The 27,185-nt window shown below is 44.0% G+C and overlaps 1 long non-coding RNA gene across 2 annotated transcripts in view; it reads left to right on the plus strand.

Moving 5' to 3' along the window:
* Positions 1-26,849, plus strand: part of LOC135976732 (uncharacterized) — a 42,635-nt gene extending 15,786 nt beyond the window's left edge. The window contains exons 4-5 of one of the 2 annotated variants that reach the window (XR_010594031.1): positions 13,928-14,138; positions 25,848-26,849. This is a non-coding gene — a long non-coding RNA (uncharacterized LOC135976732). Of the gene's footprint in view, positions 1-13,927; positions 14,139-17,706; positions 17,814-25,847 lie in introns of those variants that run through there. The other variant, XR_010594030.1, reaches the window with a different exon arrangement.
* Positions 26,850-27,185: the final 336 nt, after the last annotated feature.

Below are 27,185 nucleotides of genomic sequence, written 5' to 3' on the forward strand. Positions count from 1 at the left end.
ATTTCTGCACCGTTGCACTGTGGGTAGCAATTCCATAGCTATCCCATAGTTCCCGCAGTCTCCCGTGCCCATTGGGATTGTGGGTTAAGATCCCAGTGCCTGATGGGACAAAAAACATTGTCGCAGGTGGTTCTGGGTACAGCCTCACTTCCTCCCTCCCTCCCTCCCTCCCTGCATGAAAGCAACGGACGGAAGACAACCATTTTCGCGCCTTTTTTCCTGGGTGGGTGAACACTGCAGACTCCATACCACGGCAAGCATGGAGCCCGCTGAGCTCAAGACAGCACTCATGAATATTGTAAACACCTCGCGCGTTCTCGTGGAGTTTATGCTCAGCCAGGACCAGAAAAACGAGGAGAGGAGGCAGCGGCAGCGCAGCGACAAGCATGATGAGGACATGGACACGGACACGGACACAGAATTCAGTGAAACCACAGGCCCCGGTGCTTTGGAGATCATGTTGTTAATGGGGCAGATTCTAAACATGGAACGCCGATTCTGGGCAAGGGAAACAAGCACAGACTGGTGGGACCGCATAGTGTTGCAGGTCTGGGACGATTCCCAGTGGCTGCGGAACTTTCGCATGCGTAAGGGCACTTTCATGGAACTTTGTGACTTGCTGTCCCCTGCCTTGAAACACCAGAATACCAAGATGAGAGCAGCCCTCACAGTTGAGAAGCGCGTGGCGATAGCCCTGTGGAAGCTTGCAACGCCAGACAGCTACCGGTCAGTCGGGAATCAATTTGGAGAGGGAAAATCTACTGTGGGGGCTGCTGTGATGCAAGTAGCCAAAGCAATCACTCAGGTGCTGCTACGAAAGTTTGTGACTCTGGGAAATGTGCAGGCTATAGTGGATGGTTTTGCTGCAATGGGATTCCCTAACTGTGGTGGGGCGATAGACGGAACCCATATCCCTATCTTGGCACCGGAGCACCAAGCCACCGAGTACATAAACCGCAAGGGGTACTTTTCAATGGTGCTGCAAGCACTTGTGGATCACAAGGGACGTTTCACCAACATCAATGTGGGCTGGGCGGGAAGGGTTCATGACGCTCGTGTCTTCAGGAACACAACTCTGTTTAAAGGGCTGCAGCAAGGGACTTACTTTCCGGACCAGAAAATAACCGTTGGGGATGTTGAAATGCCCATAGTTATTCTTGGGGACCCAGCCTACCCCTTAATGCCATGGCTCATGAAGCCATACACAGGCAGCCTGGACAGGAGTCAGGAGCTGTTTAACTACAGGCTAAGCAAGTGCAGAATGGTGGTAGAATGTGCATTTGGCCGTTTAAAAGGTCGCTGGCGTTCATTATTGACTCGCTCTGACCTCAGCCAAAGAAATCTCCCCATTGTTATTTCTGCTTGCTGTGTGCTCCACAATCTCTGTGAAAGTAAGGGGGAGACCTTTATGGCGGGGTGGGAGGCTGAGGCAAATCGCCTGGCTGCTGATTACGCGCAGCCAGACACCAGGGCGATTAGAAGAGCACACCAGGAAGCGGTGTGCATCAGAGAAGCTTTAAAAACCAGTTTCATGGCTGGCCAGGCTACAGTGTGAAATATCTGTTTGTTTCTCCTTCATGAAAACCCGCCCCCTTTATTGACTGATTTTCTGTAAGGAACCCACCCTGCCCCTTCCCCCAGCTTTCTTTCAAACCAAATAAAGTCACTATCATTTAAAAATCATTTATTCTTTATTAATAGATTAGAAAAAGAGGGAGGGAACCCGGGTGGTATTTGGGAGGAGGATTACTGGGAAGGAAAAAGCCACAAAGAAAAGGTTAAAAAAATGACAGCCTTTTGCTTGGGCTGTCTACTGGGGTGGAATGGGAAGGTGTACGGAGCCTCCCCCCCCGCGTTCTTACACGTCTGGGTGAGGAGGATACGGAACATGGGGAGGGGGGAGGGTGGAACGGGGGCTGAAGCGGCAGTCTGTTTTCCAGCAGCCGTTCCTGAACCTCCACCAGACGCTGGAGCAGCCCCAGTGTTGCTTCCTTCATCCTCTGGTCTTCCTGACGCCACCTCTCATCTCGAGCGTCCCTCATGTCCTCACGTTGGTCCCTCATGTCCTCACGTTGGTCCCTCATGTCCTCACGTTCACTGACTTCTTTCCTATACTTTGAAACTGTTTCCTTCCACTCATTCAGATGAGCTCTGTCACTTCTGCTGGATTCCATAATTTCCGAAAACATCTCTTCTCGCGTCTTCTTCTTACGACGCCTTATCTGTGATAACCTTCGGGATGGAGGAGGGAGGCTTGAGGAATTTGCAGCTGCTGTAGGGAGGGGAAAAAAGAGAGAATTGTTTTAAAAGCTACATTTTGCAGAACAATGCTTATACTCTTTCACGGTGACCAACACTGTTCACATTACATAGCACATGTGATTTCTGTGCAAGGTCGCATTTTGCCTCTTAATGCTGAGTGCCTGTGGCTTTGCTGCTAGAGATCACAGGTCTGGGCAACAGAATTCTGCTTGCATGCGGCCATGGTAAGCCATTCTCTTACAGCTTCTGCGCCCTACTTTCCCACATACCAAGCATAGCTTGTAGAGTGCTGCAGAAGCCTGGCCAATCTCAGCCAGTTGGGGGGGGGGGGCAGTGTGGTGGGGCTTGTCTGGGCCCCTTCAGGCAAGTAGAGTGCTGCGGTTTTTCTGTTAACATTCAGCAGCACCAGAAAACAAACTAACCACGGTACCCCTCCCCCCCCACCGCGTGGATGGTATCAGGGAAGATCCCTACAGGCACCAAACTAACCCCCCCCCCGCCGCCCCCCCCCCCCCCTCGCCATGAATTCTCTGGGATGATCACAGTACCCCTCCCCCCACCGCGTGGCTGGTAACAGGGAAGATCCCTGCTAGCCAAACGCGAAAAACTCAGGGCCAATTTCCCATCTGCGCTTGGCTAACTGCAGGGAAGGATTTATTTTCCGCCACAGGCAAACAGCCCAGTAGGAATGGCCACCTCTGTCCCCTTAATTAAGTTCCCGTATTTCAACCAGGTTACCAGGAGTGATATCACTCTCCTGAGGATTACACAACAAGATAAAGAACGGATGTTGCTTGAATGCCAGCAAACACCGGGACCATACGCTGCCAGGCTTTGTCAGGCAATGATACCAGATTACTTGCTGCAAGCATGGCGTGGTCAAGTGTCCTACCATGGAGGAGGGAATAAAGATGCACTGCCCAGAAACCTTCTGGCAAGGCTTTCGGAGTACCTCCAGGAGAGCTTCATTGAGATGTCCCTGGAGGATTTCCGCTCCATCCCCAGACACGTTAACAGACTTTTCCAGTAGCTACAGACTTTTCCAGTAGCTGAACTGACCGCGAATGCAAAGTCAGGCAAAGTAATTATTAAAAACCGTTTGCTTTTAAAACAAGTTTTATATTTTAAAAGGTAAACTCACCTGAGGTGCCTTCCCTGGGGTCAGAGTCTTGGGTACTGGCTTGGGAGGCTTGGGAGGGTACTTCAGTCGGGGTGATAAAAAGATCCTGGCTGTTGGGGAGAATGGAGTGCTGTGTGCTCTCTGCAAGCTCATCCTCCTCCTCCTCCTCCTCTACCCCATCGGCAGAATCCTCAGGCGTCGAGACTATCCCCGACCCAGAATCCACGAACACAGGTGGGTTAGTGGTGGCAGCCCCCCCTAGAATTGCATGCAGCTCGGCGTAGAAGCGGCATGTCCGCGGCTCTGACCCAGAGCGACCGTTTGCCTCCTTTGTTTTCTGATAGGCTTGTCTGAGCTCCTTGACTTTCACGCGGCACTGATCTGAGTCCCTATTGTGGCCTCTCTCCATCATGCCCTTGGAGATTTTTTCAAAAATTTTTGCATTTCGTCTTTTAGGCCTGGTCTACACTACGACTTTAATTCGGATTTATCAGCTTTAATTCGAATTAACCCTGTAACCGTCCACACAACGACGCTAGTTAATTCGATGTAAAGGGCCCTTTAAATCGATTTCTGTACTCCACCCCAACGAGCGGAGTAGTGCCAAAATCGATTTTAACAATTCGAATTAGGGTTAGTGTGGCCGCAATTCGATGGTATTGGCCTCCGGGAGCTATCCCACAGTGCATCATTGTGACCGCTCTGGACAGCAATCTGAACTCGGATGCACTGGCCAGGTAGACAGGAAAAGCCCCGCGAACATTTGAATTTCATTTCCTGTTTGCACAGCGTGGAGAGCACAGGTGACCACAGATACCTCATCAGCACAGGTAACCATGCAGGCTGATAATCGAAAAAGAGCACCAGCATGGACCCTGAGGGAGGTACTGGATCTGATCGCTGTATGGGGAGAGGATTCAGTGCTTGCAGAACTTCGTTCTAATATTCAGCAATGTATTTAAGTATGTGCTTAATTGTGAGCATGAGTAGCTCTGTTGACTTCAATGTGAGATGCATGTGTGAGGTGAAAACAACAAGGAGTCTGGTGGCACCTTAAAGACTAACAGATTTATTTGGGCATAAGCTTTCGTGGGTAAAAACCTCACTTCTTCGGATGAAAGTCACAGATGCAGGCATTATATACTGACACATGGAGAGCAGGGAGTTACTTCGCAAGTGGAGAACCAGTGTTGACAGGGCCAATTCAATCAGGGTGGATGTAGTCCACTCCCAATAATAGATGAGGAGGTGTCAATTCCAGGAGAGGAAAAGCTGCTTCTGTAATGAGCCAGCCACTCCCAGTCCCTATTCAAACCCAGATTAATGGTGTTAAATTTGCAAATGAATTTTAGTTCTGCTGTTTCTCTTTGAAGTCTGTTTCTGAAGTTTTTTTGTTCAATGATAGTGACTTTTAAATCTGTAATAGAATGACCAGGGAGATTGAAGTGTTCACTTACTGGCTTATGTATGTTACCATTCCTGATGTCTGATTTGTGTCCATTTATTCTTTTGCGGAGAGACTGTCCGGTTTGGCCAATGTATATGGCAGAGGGGCATTGCTGGCACATGATGGCATATATATCATTAGTGGATGTGCAGGTGAATGAGCCCTTGATGGTGTGGCTGATGTGGTTGGGTCCTCTGATGGTGTCGCCAGAGTAGATATGGGGACAGAGTAGGCAACGAAGTTTGCTACAGGGATTGGTTCCTGGGTTGGTGTTTCTGTGGTCTGGTGAGTATTTGCTTCAGGTTGGAGGGTTCTCTGTAAGCAAGGACTAGCCTGCCTCCCAAGGTCTGTGAGAGTGAGGGATCATTTTCCAGGATAGGTTGTAGATCGTGGATAATGCACTGGAGAGGTTTTAGCTAGGGGCTGTATGTGATGGCCAGTGGTGTTCTGTTATTGTCCTTGTTGGGCCAGTCCTGTAGTAGGTGATTTCTGGGTACCCGTCTTGCTCTGTCAATCTGTTTCCTCACTTCCCAAGGTGGGTATTGTAGTTTTATAAATGCTTGATAAAGATCTTGTAGGTGTTTGTCTCTGTCTGAGGGGTTGGAGCAAATTCGGTTGTATCTTAGGGCTTGGCTGTAGACAATGGATCGTGTGATGTGTCTTGGATGGAAGCTGGAGGCATGTAGGTACGTATAGCGGTCAGTAGGTTTCCGGTATTTATGTGACCATCACTTATTTGCACTGTAGTGTCCAGGAAGTGGATCTCTTGTGTGGACTGGTCCAGGCTGAGGTTGATGGTGGGGTGGAAATTGTTGAAGTCCAGGTGGAATTCTTCAAGAGCCTCCTTTCCGTGGGTCCATATGATGAAGGGCCTCCTTTCCGTGGGTCCATATGATGATGTCATCAATGTAGCGCAAGTAGAGATGGGGCACTAGGGGACGAGAGCTGAGGAAACGTTGTTCTAAGTCAGCCATAAAAATGTTGGCATACTGTGGGGCCATGCGGGTACCCATAGCAGTGCCACTGACTTGAAGGTATAAGTTGTCCCCAAATCTGAAGTGGTTGTGGGTGAGGACAAAGTCACAAAGCTCAGCCACCAGGCGTGCTGTGGCCTCATCAGGGATACTGTTCCTGACAGCTTGTAGTCCATCCTCATGTGGAATATTGGTGTAAAATGCTTCTACATCCATGGTGGCCAGGATGGTGTTTTCAGGAAGAACACCAATGCATTGTAGTTTCCTCAGGAAGTCAGTGGTGTCTCGAAGATAGCTGGAAGTGCTGGTAGCGTAGGGTCTGAGGAGAGAGTCCAAATAGCCAGATAATCCTGCTGTAAGAGTGCCAATGCCGGAGATGATGGGGTGTCCAGGGTTTATGGATCTTGGGTAGCAGATAAAATACTCCTGGTTGGGGTTCTGGGGGTGTTCATGTAGATTTGTTCCCGTACTGTAGCTGGGAATTTCTTGAGCAGATAGTGTAGTTTCTTTTGGTATTCCTCAGTGGGATCAGAGGATAGTGGCCTGTAGAATGTGGTCTTGGAGAGTTGCCTGGCAGCCTCCTGTTCATAATCCGACCTGTTCATTATGACTGCAGACTCCTTTGTCAGCCCCTTTGATGATAATGTCAGAGTTGTTTCTGAGGCTGTGGATGGCATTGCGTTCTGTACGGCTGAGGTTATGGGACAAGTGATGTTGTTTGTCCACAATTTCAGCCTGTGCATGTCTGCGGAAGCACTCTATGTAGAGGTCCAGTCTGTCATTTCGACCGTCAGGGGGAGTCCACGTAGAGTTCTTCTTGTAATGTGTGAGGTGGATTCATGTCAATGGGGGCATATGTTTACATAAAGCAGGCCTACAGTACTATATGCTCTATAAAATCTAAGGTAAATAATCTGGAAGCAGTCTGACAGTTTTAATGCTAACAGTCAGGTTATCTAACAAATTGTAGAGTCTCAGCTGTTTTACTCTGTGCACTGTAATTTCCAAGAGTTTAAAGTTACTTCTAGGCTGCCCCCTTTCCTCCCATCAACTGCTGAGTCTGAAAGCCTGCTTCAATTCCCCTGTACTTATTACAGATTTTTTTTCCATTTGAAGAATCAATACTGAATGTGATGGCAAGCAGGCAGCGTTTTTGTGCTTGGTGGTTGGTGCAAGGGGGGAAGCTGGCAGTGGTTCTCAGGCACTTGAAAATTACAGAGCAGACTGAAAATGATGGATTTAACACTTTTCTGGTTACTGAGATGAGCTGCTAAAACCAGTCTTAGCACCATGGACAGTACAGTCCATTTTAAAGAAGGCTTTTCATGTTGATGAAAACTTACAATTAGGTCTGAATATAAACTTTTTTGGAGGGGTCGGGGGAGAACGTTGACAGTAAATTGGTTTCATAACTTTTCTTATCAAGTTTAATTATTAATGATACTTGTGCTTAAACAAAGACTTGTTCCCCCCGCATCCCCGGGGACAATTCACTCCTCCATTGAAATTACCAGGCCGAATGCTCAGCACAGCTGGAATTACATGGTGGGGAAAGTGATTCTAAGACACTTCTGGCTTCCCGATCATGGGACTGCCAGTCCTAAAGGCTGCTCTAAGTTATGTCAGATGGAGAGGATTCTATAGGATCACTGTGCTAGCTGAGGATTGGTTAGAGAGCTCGGTAGAGTTCGGCACCCGTCTATATCCCCATCCTGCCTCTGTTCTTCTTCCAATACTATGCAGAACATGGGGGGAGCAGGTGCCAAGGAGCTGGTTCTACCAACTGTAAGCCACTCAAGGATTCACCTGCATCAGGAGAATCCCATCTGCTCTTCAGCTGTTTTGTGCTACCCAAGCAGCACGCAGTGACCAGGGGCCAAGGATTGAACCCATAATGATGGATTTTTGATTTCTCAATAATTTCTATAGTAACAGATGGATGTTTTAACCATAGCATCGTGGGCTAAATCCTGCACACCTTACTCATGCAAATAGCCTCCTACTGGATTTGAGTACCGCAAGTGGAACTTGGCCCTATCATTTGATGGCAGGATCAAGTTAGATACATTGAGGTAGAAGGGAGAAAGCCATTGTATGAACAATATATTCCATAATAGCCAAATGTGACACAGGAATCTATTGGCCAACAACATTTATGCATAAATGTTTTCTTTCTCCAAGATTGCTCAAGTGTGAAAGTCTCTCTTTGTGGGTTTGTACACAAAAAGAACTGACAAATTGACTACAATACAGATTTACCGTTATTTTGAAAACCAATATATTCTGGTTAGCTTTTATTAAAATACACAGCAGCATTTTGTTTTCTTCTGTAGCTTATTACGGAATTTCATAATGAAATACTTTTAAAATAGTGTTAAATATATCAAATCCTGATCATTGATACTTTCATGTATTGAAAACAGAGCAATTAAAAGGGAGAGAACATACTGCAAGGAGATCTAATTTCTTGTCTTTTCAAAAGGATTGGCACATAAAATCTGCAATTCTTTTGTCTTCCTAATTCTGCCTCAGCATTTCTGCTCCTACGTTCCAGTTAGGACAGTACTGAAGCACAGGCTTAACTTTGTGCCAGTGGAATTGAGCCACATTCTTAAAGTTAAACAAAGACGCTTAAATGCCTTCCTGAATCAAGGCCATAGGACCTCATTCAAGGTCCATTAAGAGCAATACAAAGGCATTTTGGCCTTGGTCAAGCCAAGAGTATGAGATGAATAGCTGCTTTTTAATGATTGCTATTTTAAAATTATACATAGTTACATACTTAATTCCTCATTCATAATGCTGAAAAAGCATATCAAAATTCACAGTTACTCCCAGTGGAGAAAAAGAGGAATGAAAGATTACTTTCTAGATTTTATGCACTTGACTTATATTAATTACTGATAAAGATTATGCACATTCTGATAAATCCTCCAGTATATCCTTTCAAAGGCACAAACAATTGCATTCTTATCTGACAGCATGTGCATAAGCCAAAAATTGTATTGACTTTTTCTGGCTTCCTTTCTGAAACAAAGAAGCAGCAGTCAGTCATCTGCTCTTTCTAAGAAGTCAGGGTAAAAAGTTTTGAGGGCCTGGAACATGCATGCGCCAGTACATTTATCTCATGATAAATTAATAACAGGATCCAGGTTTTTCATTTTAGCTTTGGGAGCAATTATTTTTCAGAGGTGTCTTATTTAAATGGGCTCATAATTGTAAGTATTGCACAGAAAGCAAGATCCCATAATCTTTGAATTTGTCCTCTAAAACTCTGCAAACGGGTACAGTACATAATAGCCTAGGATTTTTTGAGATACTGTTCTTGTGAAGCAAGCAAATCTCTTAGAGTAGCTTTATTGTGTCATGTTTTCTATGACTTTTAGAGCAAACAAATGGAGTTTTATTAGTTTCTGCTTTCTCGCTAGCATATGTAGAGCAAATACCTGGGCAAAGCACAAGCTCCTCTTTCACAGCTTTCCTGAGACACCAAATGTTTACAGTGGTTGTAAATGTCTTCACTGTAAATAGAAGTGTATGTGCATTTTTGTGTGTGTGTGATGATGATTCTTAGTAGCACTCTTTAAAACTGATTCTAGGGGAATGAGGTGCATCAGCATCAAAATCCATTTTCTGAGTCCCCCCCGAATAGAAAGCTTGACAATTAGTCAATATAATGGAATTGTGTAGAAGCACCCCAGTAAGCCTTAGCAGTTGCTAATTGCTCAACAACTCTAATATATGGACTTAAAAATGGCAGAATCTGTTAAAAACAAAAACCAACCAAACAAAAAAGAGAGTTCCCTCCCACACCCTACTCCCTTTCCCGCAAAGAGAACTATTTTCATCTTTATTTTGTTTGTTTATTTATTTGTAAAAGTGCTTCTCGGCTATGGGTCCTTAAAGCTCCCTGGATGCTGACTTCTTTGCAGCCCTTCAAACTACCATGGAAATGTGAGCATATTCTTGGTACTGTATCTCAGTGGGAAATCCCACCCCAGAGTTTGTTGTTGCAGAAGTTCCATTGAGCTTCCGGCTGTTGGCCTCCGGGAGATTTCCAGACCTAACAGAATTTTTAATGTTGATTCAACACAGAGCTATGCAAATGCAGAGCCCCCCTACTGCCTATGCTAGCACAGGCCCATCTGAAACTCCAGGCTGCCTCCTATGGCAAACCTTTCAAGATACATTTTGATTCTTATAAAAAAAAAAGTGCACAGTTCAGCACCGGCTTTCCAAGCCGTTGCTTCTCGTTAAGTCACTCCTTGGGTGCATTACCTGTTGACATCGCAAGGTCCCCAGAGCCCTGATTAATTGCCAGATAGTTCTGAAACCTGAGACATTGCAGCCACTCTGCGTCAGGGTTGCCATGTCTCTCTCCCTCTAGCCATAGCTTCCCTTTGTCGTGCCTCGGAAACGTTTCTGAGGACTTAGCACAGTGAGTAGCATTTAATGTGGAATTCTCCACTAATAGGTTGAGCTTCATCTTCATCTGTGAGCTAGGTAACAGCACCCTGGGCTAGCAGCAGGCAGAGGAATTCTATCTGGTTTTTATTATACTAAAGCTTCTCTCAATAATATCAGCATGTCCGTTGGGTGAACTAAGCAAATACATTTCTTCTTCCTCAATTCAGGATAACTGGTTGAATTTGTAATCGGGCATTTGTGGTGAATTTTATGCATGAAGTGCACATGTTTTCAGTTATCATCCGTGACCTCTCCCTCTCTCTTTGGACCTGATTTTTCTCTGACTTATGCTGGTGTTAATCCATTGATTTTAATGCAGTTTTTCTTGACAGTGTCAGAAGAGTTAGGGCCCCTTTCCTCTGATGCTCTCCAAAAAACTAACCAAAGAAACAAACACATCTCCTGGCTTCCTAACCAACGATAATCTCCTCCTATTCATTAGCAGCAACCATCAGCTGCCTCCAAAAAATGCAGTCGAGGGTTATTCTCCCTCTCCCCCAAACTGTCCCACACCAATAAATGTGAGTTATACATCCATCTCAGGCTGGTAGATTACCAAAAACTCCTGGTTCCTTATTTGTTGCACCTGGCTTCATTCCAAGCTGCTGATTAATTCTGAAGATTCAGAATCTTTGGCAATAGATTTCTGAAAATGTGAAAAATGTACAATACGGTGTATTGAAAGCAATTGGAAATGTCAGGTAGAATACAGTGTACCAATTGGGAGATTAATGGCACTTTTCCACAGCATTTTGCTTTCTTCTGCACCATCAGGTATCAATGGGAATGGGAAATAACCCCTTACTCTCACAATTAATCATGCTCCCAGGCATGGATCTTCTTGGAACCTGTCACCCTCTGCTCTAGCAGTTTCCCCCAACAAGCATGTGCTCCTCTCTTGCCTTTAATTATTTCCTGGGGCCTTCCAACCTACCTTCTGGCATCTTTAAGGCACTGTTGGCAGATCCACTTCCTCAGGTGGCCCAGTGATTCACTTCCTCCATCCCACTTCTTGGGGTGGAGGGTGGGGCGGCAGCCAATATTTCCTCCTTCCTCATGGATTTTCTGGGAAGCAGGTGACCTGCCCATCTTGTATCCTTTAACAATGAGATCTAAAAAATGGTTCTGTGGTTCCATTGCTGCAGTTTCTATTGACCATTGTGTAAGGGGCTACTGGAAAATCTCCTTTGGTGCGGGGAGGGGAAGAGGGATCCTGAGTCTTCTCTTCCCTGGGTGGGATAGGTGGGACTGATCTTTTGATCAGGCAGAACTAGGGAATTGGAGATCAGCACCAGAGTAAGGGATGGGTGAATAGACATGTGCTGCATATTGCCCAAATGATATTTGAGCAATGGTAGTGTAACAATGACCCTTCTTTGGCCATCAGTAAGGACTGAGCCTGGGACCAACGGATCTGAAAGAGTAAACCACTATTGTGTCAGTTGCCAAAGCTGAAATCCTGGCCCTACTGAAGTCACCGGGAGTTTTGCCATTGGTTTCAGTGGGTCCATGATTTCACCCAGGTCTGTTGACTCAAATGGCTCATAAAGCTCTCTCTATGTGGCCTCGGCAGTAAAGAGGGGTACGGAACCACGTTATGCTAGCATGGGTTACACGGAGCACCAACAGCCATGCCATGCTGTTCAGTAAATGCACTGTGTGAGTCTCCTCTCTCTGTCACTTATTGACCACTAACCAGTCATGGCACCAGACTGGCTGACAAGGATCTCTTAAGGGATGGCAAATCCTAACCAGGGTTATGCAATGTCATACTTGTAGATGCTTTCCTAAAATGCACTGAAATAACCACCTGACCTTGGTTCAATTTAACTCTATTTCTAGGTCCCAAATACAATGTTGTGACTGAGTTCAATGGCTTCAGGATCACACCCACTATTTAATTGTTCTCTCTCTCTCTTTCTTTCTTGTGTTTCTGCTTCTTTGCCACCCTACAGCCATCTTCTTTAATGTTTCCTCTTCCCCATGAAATGGACCCTCCACCTTACTTTCCACCTCCTGGTCTTGCATTCCTGCATCTGGTTCATTTTTTCCCCCTTCTCATTCTGATTTATTTGTGGTATTCCTGTCTTACTTTGTCCTTTTGGTTTAACTCTCTCCATTTCTGTGTTCCTTTCCCTCTCTGTTTACTTGGCCATTTTGTTCTTAACAACATCATACTATTCTCTTTCCATTTTGTCTGCCTGTCTCTCTCACTTTCACCAACTCCACCCCCAACCCCCTCAACCCTACATACACTGCTCTTTTCCCCCCAATATCCATCACAGGCACCATCATAGGAACAGGTCCTAGGCTCCTTTAGTATTTCATCTTCAGGAAAATTCATTTTGCCCTGGGATTTACTGAGAGTCTGAATCGGAGAGTTTCAAAGGCTGCTGCTGAAGTGTATCCAAAGCACAGAATTCTTCACACTGGTTGTTTGCCTGGATAGATGTGGACGTGATGTGCAGAGATGGTCCTGAGTTATGAAGTTCTAGATTCCCTCCAAACTTTCCAATAGACAGGGAGAGAAGGGTTCTGATTCAAACCCAACCTGAATGATGTGTTAAATCCATAAGCATGTCAATCTTAAAGTGTCCACCTCACTTGTCTCTGTATGAAACTTCCTGACAAGTCACTTGATGGTGTTTTGTCTGATTCCTGGCAGCCAGACCTTAGGGCAGACTTATCCAGTTAAAGGCTGTGTGTGCATCATACAGAGGGAACTTAAACAAGAACGCTCATGGTCCATAGGGAATCACTGTACCATGAAAAGTAAAAGAGAGCCTTCCTGTGATCAGACTGGCAGAAGATGTGCTCTGTGTTTCTCACCTAAAAATGGTTAGATATCATACAGCAGCTCAGAGATTATGAGAGAGGTTAGTACTAGTATTTGTGAGTTTGTAAACAGCTGCTGGAAGTGCTGGGTTTTGTCTGCAGGGAGGCAAAAAGCAGAGCTATGTTGAAAGCTGAGAGTTGCTATCTAGTGGGGTTAAATCTCTTTTCACCTGAGCATAAGGGGTGATTCCTCTGTTACACACATGGCTGCCAAAGAAAAGAGCAGAGCGTGCCAGCCAAAGAGACTCACCATGCTCAAAGGAAAACTACAGTAGGCTTAGGCTCAGGAATGTGCTGACAAAATGAGCTATTTTACGGCTATGCTTGCAGCAAGCTTAAATGGATGCTGGAGCAGTTGCAAGTGGTGGTGCAGGGCTATACGAGGTTGCCTAGCGTGAAAGTATTGTAGGCCCCCTCACCCGCTGGCATAGAATCAGGCTTAGCTCAACAGCGTCAGCCGCTACTGAGACACCAGCTTTGATTTATTTTCAACAAAGCACTTTCTAATATGTGGCTTTAATTTTAGCAAAAGGGTACAAGGAAATTGTGGCAAGGGAGACATCAACATCAGGCCTTTCTCCCTTCATCTCTTTTTTTTTTTCCACCTTTTTGATTGGTGCTGTCTGTCATGCTACCCCCTCAACTGGAGGAGCCTCCAACTTGCCTTCCAACCATCTTCTCTCTTCCCCTTCAGATCCTGCCTTAAAATATACTTCTTACAGAAAGCCTTCTTATAGCTTGTTCTCATGATTTTAATGAACAATTATAGCATGAATCCATCAATGTAATTCCCATTCTCTGCTCTTTCTTCTTGTCTTCTAGGCTAGCACATGTTCTAATTGTGCTCTGTGACAAGCTGGACATAAGTTATGCAGCAAGGACCCTTGGTGTTTACGGGCAATGGAAATAATTAAAGGCACCGAAAAACTTCTGTATGATGAGAGATTGAAAAAGTTAAGAGTATTTAATTTATGGAAGGGATGAATAAGACAAGACATGTTGGAGATATAAAACTATAAATGATAGAATAAAGGTGAGTTGGGCTATTTATTCTTTCATGATAAAAGAACAAAAGACACCCAATGAAAATGAATAGCAACAAGTTTAAAAATTGGCAATTAGCCTTTTGAATGCTTTGCCATAAGATATCAGAGGTCCAAGGTTCAAACTGAAAAAAAGTAGTGGTGCTCTCCCAAACTGCACACGTGAACAAAGCCCCACCTACTTAAGAAATCAGAATGAGATGCTCCTTGCAGTAGTTTGTGCATATATTCAAAATACTATAAGCCATTATTTTGCTGGGCTCCAATATGTTCCTCAAGGTTGGCTTCCCTTTAGAGAGAGTGGGATACACCCTTGAGCAGGGCTGGATTAGGGCATAGTTTTGTACTTAGTGTCCTGATTCCCATAGATTCATAATGATTTTAGAATTTAATCTTTCTTTAAAAATATTGTTTCCTAGTTGGGGCTGAGGTGAGGGGAGAGGGGAGAAGGAGAGACAGTGCTGGTACCAAAATATGTCACTCCCATTAGATGGTGCAGAACTTCATAATATATCCCTTCTCCTTTCTTACATTCGGTGAGGAGAAATGGAATAAGTAATGTGGTTGACCTTTAAACGATTGTAAATTATTTGAGTTAACATCTCATTGAGATGACTAAGGTAGTTCACCCCTTCTACAGCTATTGTTTCAGGTTCACTGCAGACTCAGACTTCATTACTTTAGTTTGCATATGGTTCATGTTTTATGAGTTTCCTCACAACACTTGTTTTGTTTTTTTGTCAATGAAAGTTAAAATTCTGGAGAGAAAAGGGCAGCTTTAAAAGAAGGACTTGGTTGCTGACCCAATGCTACTCAGCCCAAATCAAGCTCTTTGAGGTCAAGAGCTTAGTAAGATTTCTAAAAAAATTCAATCTTTAGGTTATTCATCATTGTCCATCTTCTTGCAGCTTTCTCTTACATAGCTGGTGGTAGCCATTCTTGGAGACAAGATACTAGACTAGATGGACCATGGTCTGATACAGCATGGCAATCCTTCCCCTGGCTAAGGAGGGTTGGAAAGTATGATATCCTTTAGTCTATACATTCTGCTTCCTGGGTGAAGTTTGAGACTAAATGATGCCTGGATCCATCACAACTACTTTTCAGCCTAATATCCACACACTCCCTCCACAGACAAACACTCCCTCCCAACCTCCTTTATCTTCCTCTTGGCCCCAAGTCTTGGATCTTCCTCCCTTATAGCACAGATATCCCAAGTCCACCCCAGCGTGCAGCTATCCTCTGTTTGCTGCACTGTTGCCTGCTGCTTTTGTGTCTTGGTCTAGATGAAAGCAGCGAAGCAAACTCGAAAATAAGAGCCTGACAATTTTGAAGTATCCTTTGTTATTTCAGAAGGCCTTTCCCCATTCCCAGCCCTTGTTATTGATGGCCTTAGCCTTTCTGGAAAATGGACACACTTATGTTACTACATATATTGTATTTTGAGTGAGTTCTAAAAAGATTTTAGCTCATCCATCAATTGATTATATTGTCACTGCTACACAAGATTATTGAGCATCCAGCATCTATTACTAGTGCTGTACTTGATACATTGCCCTTATTGTGCTGAACAATTTAACTTTGTCTCTTAGAAATGTGAAATGTTAGTTTCTTATCTTAAAAAAGGCAGATTTATTCTTAGACTCTTAAAAACAGGCAAGTAAAGTATGAAAATATTTATTTTAGCCAATATTCCTAATGGTGCAGAGTTCTATCCAGCAAAAATAGGTTTCTGCAGCTCTATTGAATGAGCCATGATGTGGAGGCTAGAGCTATAGTAGAATGGAACGTACATACCTCTTTCTCTGCATCTTGCCAGCTTCGTCCATGAAATGGTGCATGTGTGTGCCAGGGTTTTATCCAATTTAATCCAGCCTTCCAAAAATGACTAGTGATATTGGATGCCCAACTTTGAGATATCTTAAAGGGGTCTGGTTTCCAGAGGCGGATTGGTCAGCCCTTTCTCAAAATCAGGTCCCTTTAAGGTGTCTCAGGTTGGACACCCAAACACTGAGGCAGTCAAACCATGATTCACTTCTGAAAATCTTAGCTAAGAAAACACATCTGGCAGGTGGCACACCATCACTGATTTATCACCTGGTATGCATTTGATGGCCACTAGATGGGAGTGTAATCTCACAGTATACATGCCAGCTATGTTCTTTTTCTTGCTCTTGGCAGGTTTCTTTCTACTTGTCTTTCCCATTTCCCACTTTATTTCCTTCCTTTCCTTTAATTTAAATGCCAGAAAAATCAGCTGGTTTAGGCAAGTCATGCAGCTCATTGCACAGCCTTTGTGGCGGGGCAGAGTCTGAGACTGCACTCTGATAGCCTAGGCTGATTGGTCTGGCATGGGGAGAGAGCCATGAATGTGCAAAGCCTAGGAGATTAGGCAGGGCTCATAGTGAGGAGGCCGAGTTTGCTCCTCCTCTGCCAAATAGGCCAGTTATCTCAGGTTTAACTGTAGATCAAAGGCAGAGGATGTATGTGGGACAGGTGGGGTGATAGGATAGGGAGAAGAAAGACTGACATCAAGAAAGAACAGAGAAACAAAATCATAGAATATCAGCGTTGGAAGGGACCTCAAGAGCTCATCTAGTCCAACCCCCTGCTCAAAGCAGGACCAATCCCCAGACAGATTTTTGCCCCACATCCCTAAGTGGCCCCCTCAAGGATTGAACTCACAACCCCGGGTTTAGGAGGCCAATGCTCAAACCACTCAGCTATCCCTCCCTGTCACCCCTTAAAATAATTAATAGTAGACAAAAAATAAGATGGTGAAGTATGCTCTTTTGAAAGTTATGTGCATGTATTTCAGCTATACAAAATGCACAGTGGTGACAGCTGGTAAAAATGGGAAGGGGGCTGCCAGCGGAGTGTTCTGTGTAGGGGGCCTCATGGCTTTGGAATTTGTGCCCTGCCTTAGTCTCACATAACCCCTGTCTAATGACCTTTAGGGTGCGACACCTGGCAAAGCTCATGTCTTTTTGAAGTATTAGAAAATGGAGGGAAGCAGGGGAGCTGCAAGAATGGGGAATTGTTGGAAGGGATTTGAGTTTTTAAGTTGTTATGTTTAGTGTATAGATAGATGTCGTCTTTTTAAAAGTGACTGTATAAATCCAAATAAATAAATTAGCCTATGAAGCTGTAACCTTCAAAGCTTGTGAATCTCTAACAACTCTTTTAATAATCATACTCCTGTAGCACCTTTCATCTGGGGATCTCAAAGCAACCTGAATGTATTAAAGCCCTGTGAGGTAGAGAATATTAATGCCATTTTTGAAATGAGGAAACTGAGGGACAGAGAGAATTTTTAGTGAGTTAGTTAGTAGCAGAACTGGGAGTAAAACCCACAACTCCAGACTCCTAGTTCCTAGCTCTGTCTATACAAACATATCTAGGGCAACATATAAATATACATATGGCATAGATATGTCAACAAGACATACAGCCATTTCTGTGAGAGACTACATGTCAAGTCACAATAATGTTCACGCTAAGGTGGCAAAGAAAGAACAATAAAGTTTCATTTCTTCCTTATTTCTATACCTGTTTCAGGAAAAGGATTATCAACGCTGAAATCTCCCACCGAAATCCATTCTACTGAGGATTTCTTCCCTCATCTATCTTAGACATCTCTTCTGTTGGTGTATAAAGACAGGTAGATACAGAGGGAATTTTTTTTTTCTTTAGAGGCGGTGTTGTCCAGTGGATAGGGCACTGGCCAGGGTTTCTAGGAAGCTGGGTTCAACTTCTAGTTGTAACACTGGCCTGCTGGGTGACCAGCAGGTCATTCTCCCACTCTGTGCCTCAGTTTCCCCATCTGTAAAATGGGGATAATGATACTGACCTCCTTTGCAAGGTGCCTTGAGCTCTATGAAAATAAGAGCTTGATGACATTCGTTCTTTACAAATCTTCTCTCCATGGCTGAAAGCACAGCTGACTTCAATATTGTGTTGTCTCTGCAGTTTTATGGCTTTGGGTCGGTTTTCCCTATAACTTGGGTGCAACTCCTAATAACAGTAATGAGGTCCAGGTGGGTATGGGGAAGAAACTACAGCCTTTAAGAGGCTGTTGTAGTGCTATTGCACAGCACCTCATTTTTGCCATAGCTGCCAGGACCAAGATTTCTTCTGAACAGGTACAGTTCAAAAAGGTAAAAATAGTTGTCATTGTTTTTATTTGGTTACAGCCAAAAGGAGTTGATCCTTTGCAGCTTGTGCTTTCTGAAATGTGCTTCAAAAAGGCAGCGACTGATTGACTGATCTGTGAACCTGCAAACACATGCGGAAGCTGAGCCAATGCAGAGAAAGCTTGGTGATAATTCCAATTGAATTAGTGGGGGGGCTTGGGCTGCAACATTAAGATCTGGACCTGGATTTCAAAGACACCAAAGTTTGGAGGTGTTTGGATCTTCTTCTTATGCTTTATATTACAGGAGAGCCTAGGGCTAAGATTAAGGCCCAGCTGTACTGGGTGCTGCACAGACACAGTTTGCCCCAAGGAGCTTCAACTCTAGGGGTTAGATTCACAAGGGGGACTTAGGCATCTAACTAGATACTTTCCACTTTTCTTCTTCCTCCTTGAAAATCAGGCCCTTGTGCAGATATCAGTGACATAACAGAGCCCTATGCTCACATTTCCTTCTCTGAAATTGGAGCCTGTTTTCCTTTTTTATTTTGTCCATGTCTGTCTTTATCACATGAATATGCATTTTCCCACTCACTCAGGCTTTAAAAATATCACATTTCTTCCAGCCAGCTCCTAATTAAAAGCCTGGTTCTCTTTCCCAGCTAGCAGATTATCAAGTCATTTATGTGTAAATAGTGGTTTTCTTCCTCTATGTCAACCTGATTCTTTCAGTGATGCCACAATCTAGTATTTGTGACATCACTATTCATCACCAAAGAAGGGATAATAGATGCTACAGACACTGGAGTGTCTTTAAATCAGACAGCAGTAGCAACAGCAGGCTGATAGGGAAGAAGGAGAAAGCTGCTGTTTAAGCATGGACAACTTGGTAATCACTAATCATCAATAATGGGAAGGTAAATGCAGACCAGGTGCTTAAAATATACCAGGGTGCAATGTTTACCTAGGTAAAATGAAAGGTGCGAAGGTGTGATTACTTTGATGGCTCTAAAACGAAATCCTGTCTCCTGAAATTTCAATTGCACGTTAGTGATCAATTGATGTCAACAAGAGCAGAAGCAATTTCTGCCTGATGTTTACAGAAGTGGGGTGGGGACAGGCTATTGGTAACACAGTAGGGGAGCTCAACTCAATAGCTATCTGCTCTCATGAGATAATACAAAGATATTCCTGAGGCTGCCTGTTCAGGGATTTCCAGCAAGTGCACCCTAAGGAGAGCAAAAAAAGCACCTAGAAGAGCCTGACCCATATGATCACGTCTAACTCTCTCTCTGATATACACGCTTAAAAAAGGCAAATATTAAGGATAACCTCCCAATAATTAATATGTTTTCATTTGTTTAATGAGAGGCTGCTAGTGCCTGAAAATTTCCATTCTCCTTTTGATGTGGTGTCTCTGCTTGTCTTTTCTTTCAAGCCCTTTGTCACAAAGGTGTCTGGCTGTGATAAAACAAAATGTTTTCAGGTGGGAGAGGAGGCAGGGAAGAGAGAAAACAAGCAAAGGCAGAACACATGCAAAATCTCTGTAAATGTGACTCGCCTGCCATAAAATCCTCCATGTTAGTCTTTGGAGCAGCAAGTTCACAAGCAGGTGTATGACTTCCTAGCTATAGCACTGGCAACCCCATGTCTTCAAAAAACATCAGACTGACTTAAAGATCATGAGATTTTAAAAAAATAAATACAAATTGGGTTCTTTTCATTTGCCTTCTGGTTTCTGAGCCTTTAAAATTACACTTGAGTCACATTTTCCAGCTTTTCTCTGCAACTATCAAAGGTAGAAACTTCTTTCTTTTTTTTTTTTAAATGAAAACTGAGCTTCTCCTCTAATCTCAGGAATCCATGAGCTGGGGCTCTAAGAAAAGCACCAAATATTGTGAGATTCATAACAGAAAAATGGCCATACTGGGTCAGACCAAAAGTCCACCTAGTCCAGTATCCTGTCTTCTGACAGTGGCCAGTGCCAGGTGCTTCAGAGGGAATGAACAGAACAGGTAATCATCACGTGATCCATCCCCCAGGGGTGGTGGGTATAATAGGACAGGGGAGACTCTGCCTCCCCTGATGCTGCTGCCGGATGCCCGGTTGTGGGTTTGGCAGAGAAAGATTTTGCTTTATTATGCCCCATGCAGGTTCTGGGGCACCCTGGACATAGGGAGACCAGACAGCAAGTGTGAAAAATCGGGACAGAGGGTGGGGGGTAATAGGAACCTATACAAGAAAAAGACCCCAAAATCAGGACTGTCCCTATAAAATCGGGACATCTGCTCACCCTACCTGGACACCAGAGAGATTACTGATGAACCCAGGAAGCTGAGTAGCAAATACTGCCTCCTCAGCTGTCCCAGAACCTGCATGGAGCATATCAAAAGCTCAGGTTCTTCTTTGGGAAGAGACACTGCAATGCTCTGGCTTTTCCTGGGCGGTTGGGGTCTGGGGAGGGGTGGGGAGGTGTGACACGGCTGTGGCTAGCCAGGGGCGGCTCTGGGCAAGTGGCAGGGGGGCTCCTCCAGGTAGGTGCGGGGGGGAAGAGGGCTTGGGGCTTTGGCCAGCCAGGGGCTCCTCCGGCTCATTGGGGGCAGGTGGTGTCAGGACTGCAAGGGGATGGGAGGGGTCGGGACTCCAGTCTGGGGGGCGGGGGGTCGAAACATAGGCGCCAACTCTGTGGGTGCTCCGGGGCTGGAGCACCCACGGGGAAAAATTAGTGGGTGCTCTGCACCCACCAGCAGCCAAGCTCCGTGCCCCACCTCACTTCCTCCTCCATCTCCTCCCCTGAGCGTGCCGCGTACCCGCTCCTCTCCCTCCTTCCCAGCGCTTGCCGCCGCCAAACAGCTGTAGCAAGCTCTGGGAGGGGGGAGGAGCGGGAACATGCTCATGGGAGGAGGTGGGAAAGAGGCAAGGCTAGGGCAGGAATTTGGGGAAGGAGTCCAATGGGACAGGCAGGGGTGGAGTTGGGGCGGGGCTTGGGGCAGAGGGGGATCGAGCACCCACCGGTGCCATTAGAAGTCGGCGCCTATGCCTGTGGGCAGAAGGGGCAGAGCCAGGGGATAGCCTCCCCAAAGAGGGGCTCCACCTGCCGCCCATCCCATCCCCTGTCACCCCTTCACAACTTCTGTCAATCAATAGATTTGGGAACACTGTTCTTGATTCTAGTTCACCTGCCAGAAAGGACATGGATCTGATTAGCAGGGAGTGATGGCTGTTTGCTTCAGTATGCCCAGAATTTCCTGTAATGTAAAAGGGTTGAAACTTATCATTCCCTTCTTATTCACACTGTTGTAAATCACTAACTCTATTGAAGTCAATGCAGTTAATCAGTGTGACACTGGTGTGAATTTTGACTCTTTCAAAATTTGTTTTACATTTTTTTTCATCAAAAACTATTTGCTGGAAAAATTCACCAGCTCTAATGAGAACATTAAAAAATTTTTTTTAAATAATTTGATGATTAGATATATTCATACTGGTGTGGAAAACAGACGTTCTCAGCATTCCTTAGGTTTGATTTTAAGTCTTAAATCTTGCTTTCTTTAGTGCTGGTTTCTAATAAAACAAACTACAGGGCACGCTAAGGGGGAGCATAAGGAGGACTGTTGTAATTAGATATATGTACACTAATGTATTTGTCCTGTCTAATGTGGGAGAAGCACCATGTGTTAAAATGGTGTGGGAGGGACACACAAACCATCATCATGAGAGTAATGTCATTTTGAGACACGGAGATATTAGCAATATCTGTGGGTATGAAATACATTATCTACTAGTTCCTCTTAAACTAGCCAATTTATTTATATTCTTTATGGGTTAGAAGTCTACTCCCTGGATTTATGGCAAACATCTGATCTAAAAGTAGTTGTATGCTTGACAACAAAAGTGATAAAGAAGCAGTGGAGGGCAATGAAAATTGATGGGGGGAAGAGAGTGATGAATAGCAAAAGAGCCATTTCGGTCAAGTGACGGGGGTGGGGGGGTGGGGGGGTGGGGTGTGTGTGTGTGTGGGAGAGAGAAATGGGCTGTTCATAGTAATCTGGGTACCTCTAAACCAGCCTTGTTCACCTGCTTGTGAACATCTGCTTACTTTATTTACTGCTCCGCTTATTGGTAATGTCGCTACAGTTGAGTAAAATATCATAAGTGTCTATACTCTTGCCTTTTCATTTGTGAGATGCAATTTTTATCCTTTTTATCACATTCCCAGAGGAAGAAAGCAACCTGAATATAAACAAGGAAAAGTAACCACAAGGGTGAAGATCTAAGAAGAGATGCCAATTTTTAAGTGAAGGAAAATACTCTTAGTTCATTGAACAGGGGAGAAAAAGGAGGGATCCTGTTTATCTTAAAGAGAGTAAGGGACATAAAATTTATTTAGCTACATGAAATGAGATCTCTCCCAGGCAAATGAAGTTCCAGGAGGGGGCCAGAGGGTTATCGTTAAGCAAGAAGTTCAGGAAAATTAGATTCTGCTGCCATTCTACATTAGCCGCTGTTGAACCTTGTGATGGAACATGCCCCCATCCCACTGTTTGAAAGGCTAATAAGCTGTCCTGTACTCGGGCAGTACCAATTAGTGCACCTGCAGAACATGCACCACCTTGAGAAGAGGAGCTTAAAAAGATGAAACTCACCACAGAGAAGTGGAAAGTTTGCTCAGGAGGAGAGGCTCCTAGGGACTGTTAGTGAGGTCCAGCAGCATTGCCTGAGGCAATGGCTAGCCTTTGTTTTCTGCCTCCTTTGGGGACAGGCTGACAGAGGAAGGGCCCTGGAAAGGTGCTTCCAGACAGCAACCTGTGGCAGGAGATAGGGAGCGCTGCCAGGGACTAGAAGTAACTGGACACAGAAAGGACTGGGAGCTGAGAGATTGCCCAGGAGTGAGGGCTTCCATAGGGAACCTAGGGGCAAGAGACTCAGATTAAAGCTGAGGGTTGGCTGATTCAAATTTCTTTCTGAAACTGGTTAGCATTTGCACCCATGGTTCCCACTGATGTTGATAGTACCACTTGTGGAGTAAGGTGCTACTTAGTGGGAGTAAGACTATAAAATCTAGTCATTGGTTTAAAAAAAAAACGCAGAAGAAAACCCTAACAGCACCTTAATATTAATGGGAATGTTTCATGATTTTTTTTATTTCAGTGAAAAAAGCATTTTTGGGGGGTGGGGGGAGGGCTAGGTCGTTCCTAGTAGTGTTTGCAACACAGATATTGCAGCCTAGTGCTAATGTGTGAGAAGCAGACTTGCTACAAAAGTTCAGCTTGACTCTCTACTTCCATTGCTCAAATGGAGTGATGCGTGAGAAGTTAAAAACCACATAAAGGTGGAAATGTGAATTTGACAATTTAGAAAATTGTCTTAGAATAATCAAACTTTAAAAAGTCTTCTAGCTTTAAAAACTGAAAGTTTTGTTAGTAAAGCAGGGTTTTTAACCAGCTCATTTAAAAGAGGAAAACTAGTCTTGTAGTTAAAGCACTGGGCTAGAACTCAAGTAATCTGGGTTCATTTCCAGGCTCTGCCACAGACTCCCTGTGGGGCCTTGGTCACAGCATTTAGTCTGCCTCTGTTTCCCATCTGTAAAATGGGGATAATAGAACTCCCTTTCCCCCACTTAAAACTTTTGGTGATTATGGGTGTGATTTTTTTTGTTTTGTTTGTTTAACGTCATTTTTATGCTCACAAAAGCCTCTAACGTAGACAGTTATATCAGTGCTCTTGCAGGGATAGCTTACTATATATATATATATATATATATATATATATATATATATATATATATATATATAGGAGAACTATTGTGATAGGTGCTACAGGTACACTCAGGCCTAATCTACATTCAAAAAAGTTTGCTGGTATAGTATACAAGTGTGTGTGTGTGTGTGTGTGTGTGTGTGTGTGTATATATATATATATATATATATACTTGTATACTATACCAGCAAACTTTTTTGAATGTAGATTAGGCCTGAGTGTACCTGTAGCACCTATCACAATAGTTCTCCAATCATCTCAGTTGTATCTTCAAAGTGCTATAATATAATACAAAGAATTGCTGTTGTTACTGCTAACCTGTCTCTTTTTAAATAAAAGTGAGGCTGATAGGCTAATCCCAGCCAGATGAATCAAAGTTAGACCAATGGGAGAAAAAAGAGAAACTGCAAAATTCTAGTTTTGCGTGCAGAAAGGGTCGGCATAGGGAGCGCGCATGAGCAGTGGAGGGCTGACACACAGGAGTGTAATACATAAAGGGCTTGCGGTAGGGAACCTGGTCAGCAGCAGGACAACCTATTTTGGAAACACCCAGTGGGTGAAATCCTGATGCCACTGAAGTTAATGGCAAAGCTCCCTTTGACTTCCAGGAGGTCAGGATTTCACCCAGTTCATATTCTCTGCCTGTGTCTGCATTTGCAGCAGGTATATGAGAAGGGGAGATGGCCACACCCCATGCCACCAGGGGCGATGCGTAGGAAAACAGGGTACAGTTCATGGGAGAGGGTAGGCCTCCTGCATGAGAGTGCTACAGGGTTGAACAGAAGCTGTCTTTGCCCTCTCCCCCACCCAGTGCACCCACAGGGGTAGCCACACTTGAACCAGTGATGAAAACTATTGATGTTGAGAGCTGGGGAATAGCCAGGGCATAGGGTGTCCCAGTCATTCCCCTCACACCTTTGGACTGCCCCTAACATGCCCTCAAAATGCCTGTTGTTCTGGGGGATCCTTTAGCGAGGGGGGATGGAGAGTCAGCTATATTGGCCCTGCCACAATGAGGTAATTCTTTAGGGAGGAGCTGGACAGCTGCTTTGTGATCAGCTTAAGTTGGTGCTGCCTGAATTCTTCCCAACTGGAGCAGGTAGGAAAGAAGCGTGGGAGGAAGGTTAGGACTTGAGGTGGGAGTAAGTTAAATGTTGGGAGCAAAGATATGGGGCAGGGGGAGAATTGTACACAGCCTTGGGAGAGAGAGAGAGGAGAATGAATCCCACGGAAAATAAAATTTTTTTTAGACCAATAAACCTACCCACCTTCGCAGATTTTTATTCTGAAATATGCAGGAAACAATACCAAAAGCTAACATTCCCTCTGAGGCAGGGACCTAATGTCATGTTCGCCAGGTTTCAGTTGGGAGCATCTTTTTTTTTCACACCAGTCATCATAAGCCCACGAAAGTAGGGTTTTGTAATAGAAATGCTGACAGAACCTTAGCAGTGTTGGTGTGTGAAGGCACTGCTATAATAAAGGCTCTCCTATCAAATGAGAAAGGGGGATGAGCTAATGAGCAAGAGAAAGATGACTAATATAAATCCAAGCCATAAAACAACTTATCTATGTGTTTTGAACCAACTATTTGAATTATTTTTTGGATGATTTGGCATGTTTATCTAGAACAAAATTAGTTTCTAGCTGGTTTGTACATCTAGAGTCAATTCAGAATCCATTTAAAGACTCCATTAGTATCTCCAATTTCAGTCAGCGGCAGTGCACTTGACCCAGCATGTAAGTGTCACTAGGCTAAACTGAATGAATCAAAAATGTTCTGATGTGGATTCTTATCCTGCTGTAGGTAGTGATCAGAAGAGACCAGCAGAAAAATGACCCACCTCCACAAGAGGAAAAAGACCCACAAGTGCAGAACCAATGTCTGATTATCTCATATAGATTTATTTTTGGTTAGGGATTTTTTACCATTTTGCTGTTATGTAAATGATGTTACTGGATTTCTGTCTTATTTTAGATTAAATAAAATGGTGGTTTCCAGTGATGAAGACAATTAAGAGCACAGAATGTAATGAAACTTGATAGCATCTCCACAATCTTCCTCCCTATGAACTTGCACAGCCACATGTGTCAGCATTCACCGATTAAAGAAGCAATTAATCTGAACAGGGAGAACGTGAAACTGTTACTTAAATACACCAGCAGATTGTAACCCTTAGTCTCCTCCTTTTTTTGTAAGGTCAGCAGTAGAATTGCAACCAGCTATTTATGTCTTTCTCTCAATCCCATAATTTTAATCATATTTAGCTGATACTAGTGAATGACATCTCAATGTCATAAATCCACATTGTCTGAGATTTATGCACCCAGTGTTAACTGACATAGCGATTCATACCAGATATGATTAAGAGGTGAAGGGCTTTAAAGATCTTCTGATCGTTTCCAAAGGATTAGATTACTAAAACAACAATGTGTCAAGGAGTAGCAGTTAATATTTTTGTTCCTGGACAACTCTGAAGTATTTGGGGACGTTTATGAACAATTGGCTCTAGAACATTAGGCATAAATAGTGCTAATAGCTACAGTAATTTGTGTCAGTTGCACTATCACAAATACAGATTTATAGAATGTATTTAACATTAACCTGGTGATAAATAGCAAGAATCTTGCTTATAATGCAAAGCTGGAACTTAAAGATATTTTAAAACCCCTACACTGCATGTGAGATGGATATAAATGGGACACTGTATAACTTAATTTATTTTGAAAATCATATGTTAAAGATGATTGTATTGATGATCTACCAAATGTACTGGCACTTGAAATGAGTGGAGAAAAGCAGTTTATAAATCACCCAATATCCACTCTACCCAGCTTTTCAGTTTTCATTTCTCAGAACCACAAATTGCAGATGTTCCTTAAGGTGTTTGATCTATCATCTCAAGAAGTCAATTTCGTTTTTAATTTCCTCTGATGAGGTTTAGAAGATGCTGGATGAAATATTAGGTGAGTTCAGACCTTTTTTTCGGACCATGTAATGTATGTGCAAGACACTGCATTCAGTTTCTGGTTCTGCTGCTTTGGAAACTGCTCATCCCTTAAAGTATTTTTGATGGAACTGTCACTAAGTGGAGTGAGCCAATGTGGGCTTTGACTGCAGCTGGGGAAAGGGTGGCTTAATCAA

Source organism: Chrysemys picta, chromosome 1 (assembly GCF_011386835.1).
Source record: "Chrysemys picta bellii isolate R12L10 chromosome 1, ASM1138683v2, whole genome shotgun sequence".
In the NCBI taxonomy this organism is placed as follows: Eukaryota; Metazoa; Chordata; order Testudines; family Emydidae; genus Chrysemys; species Chrysemys picta.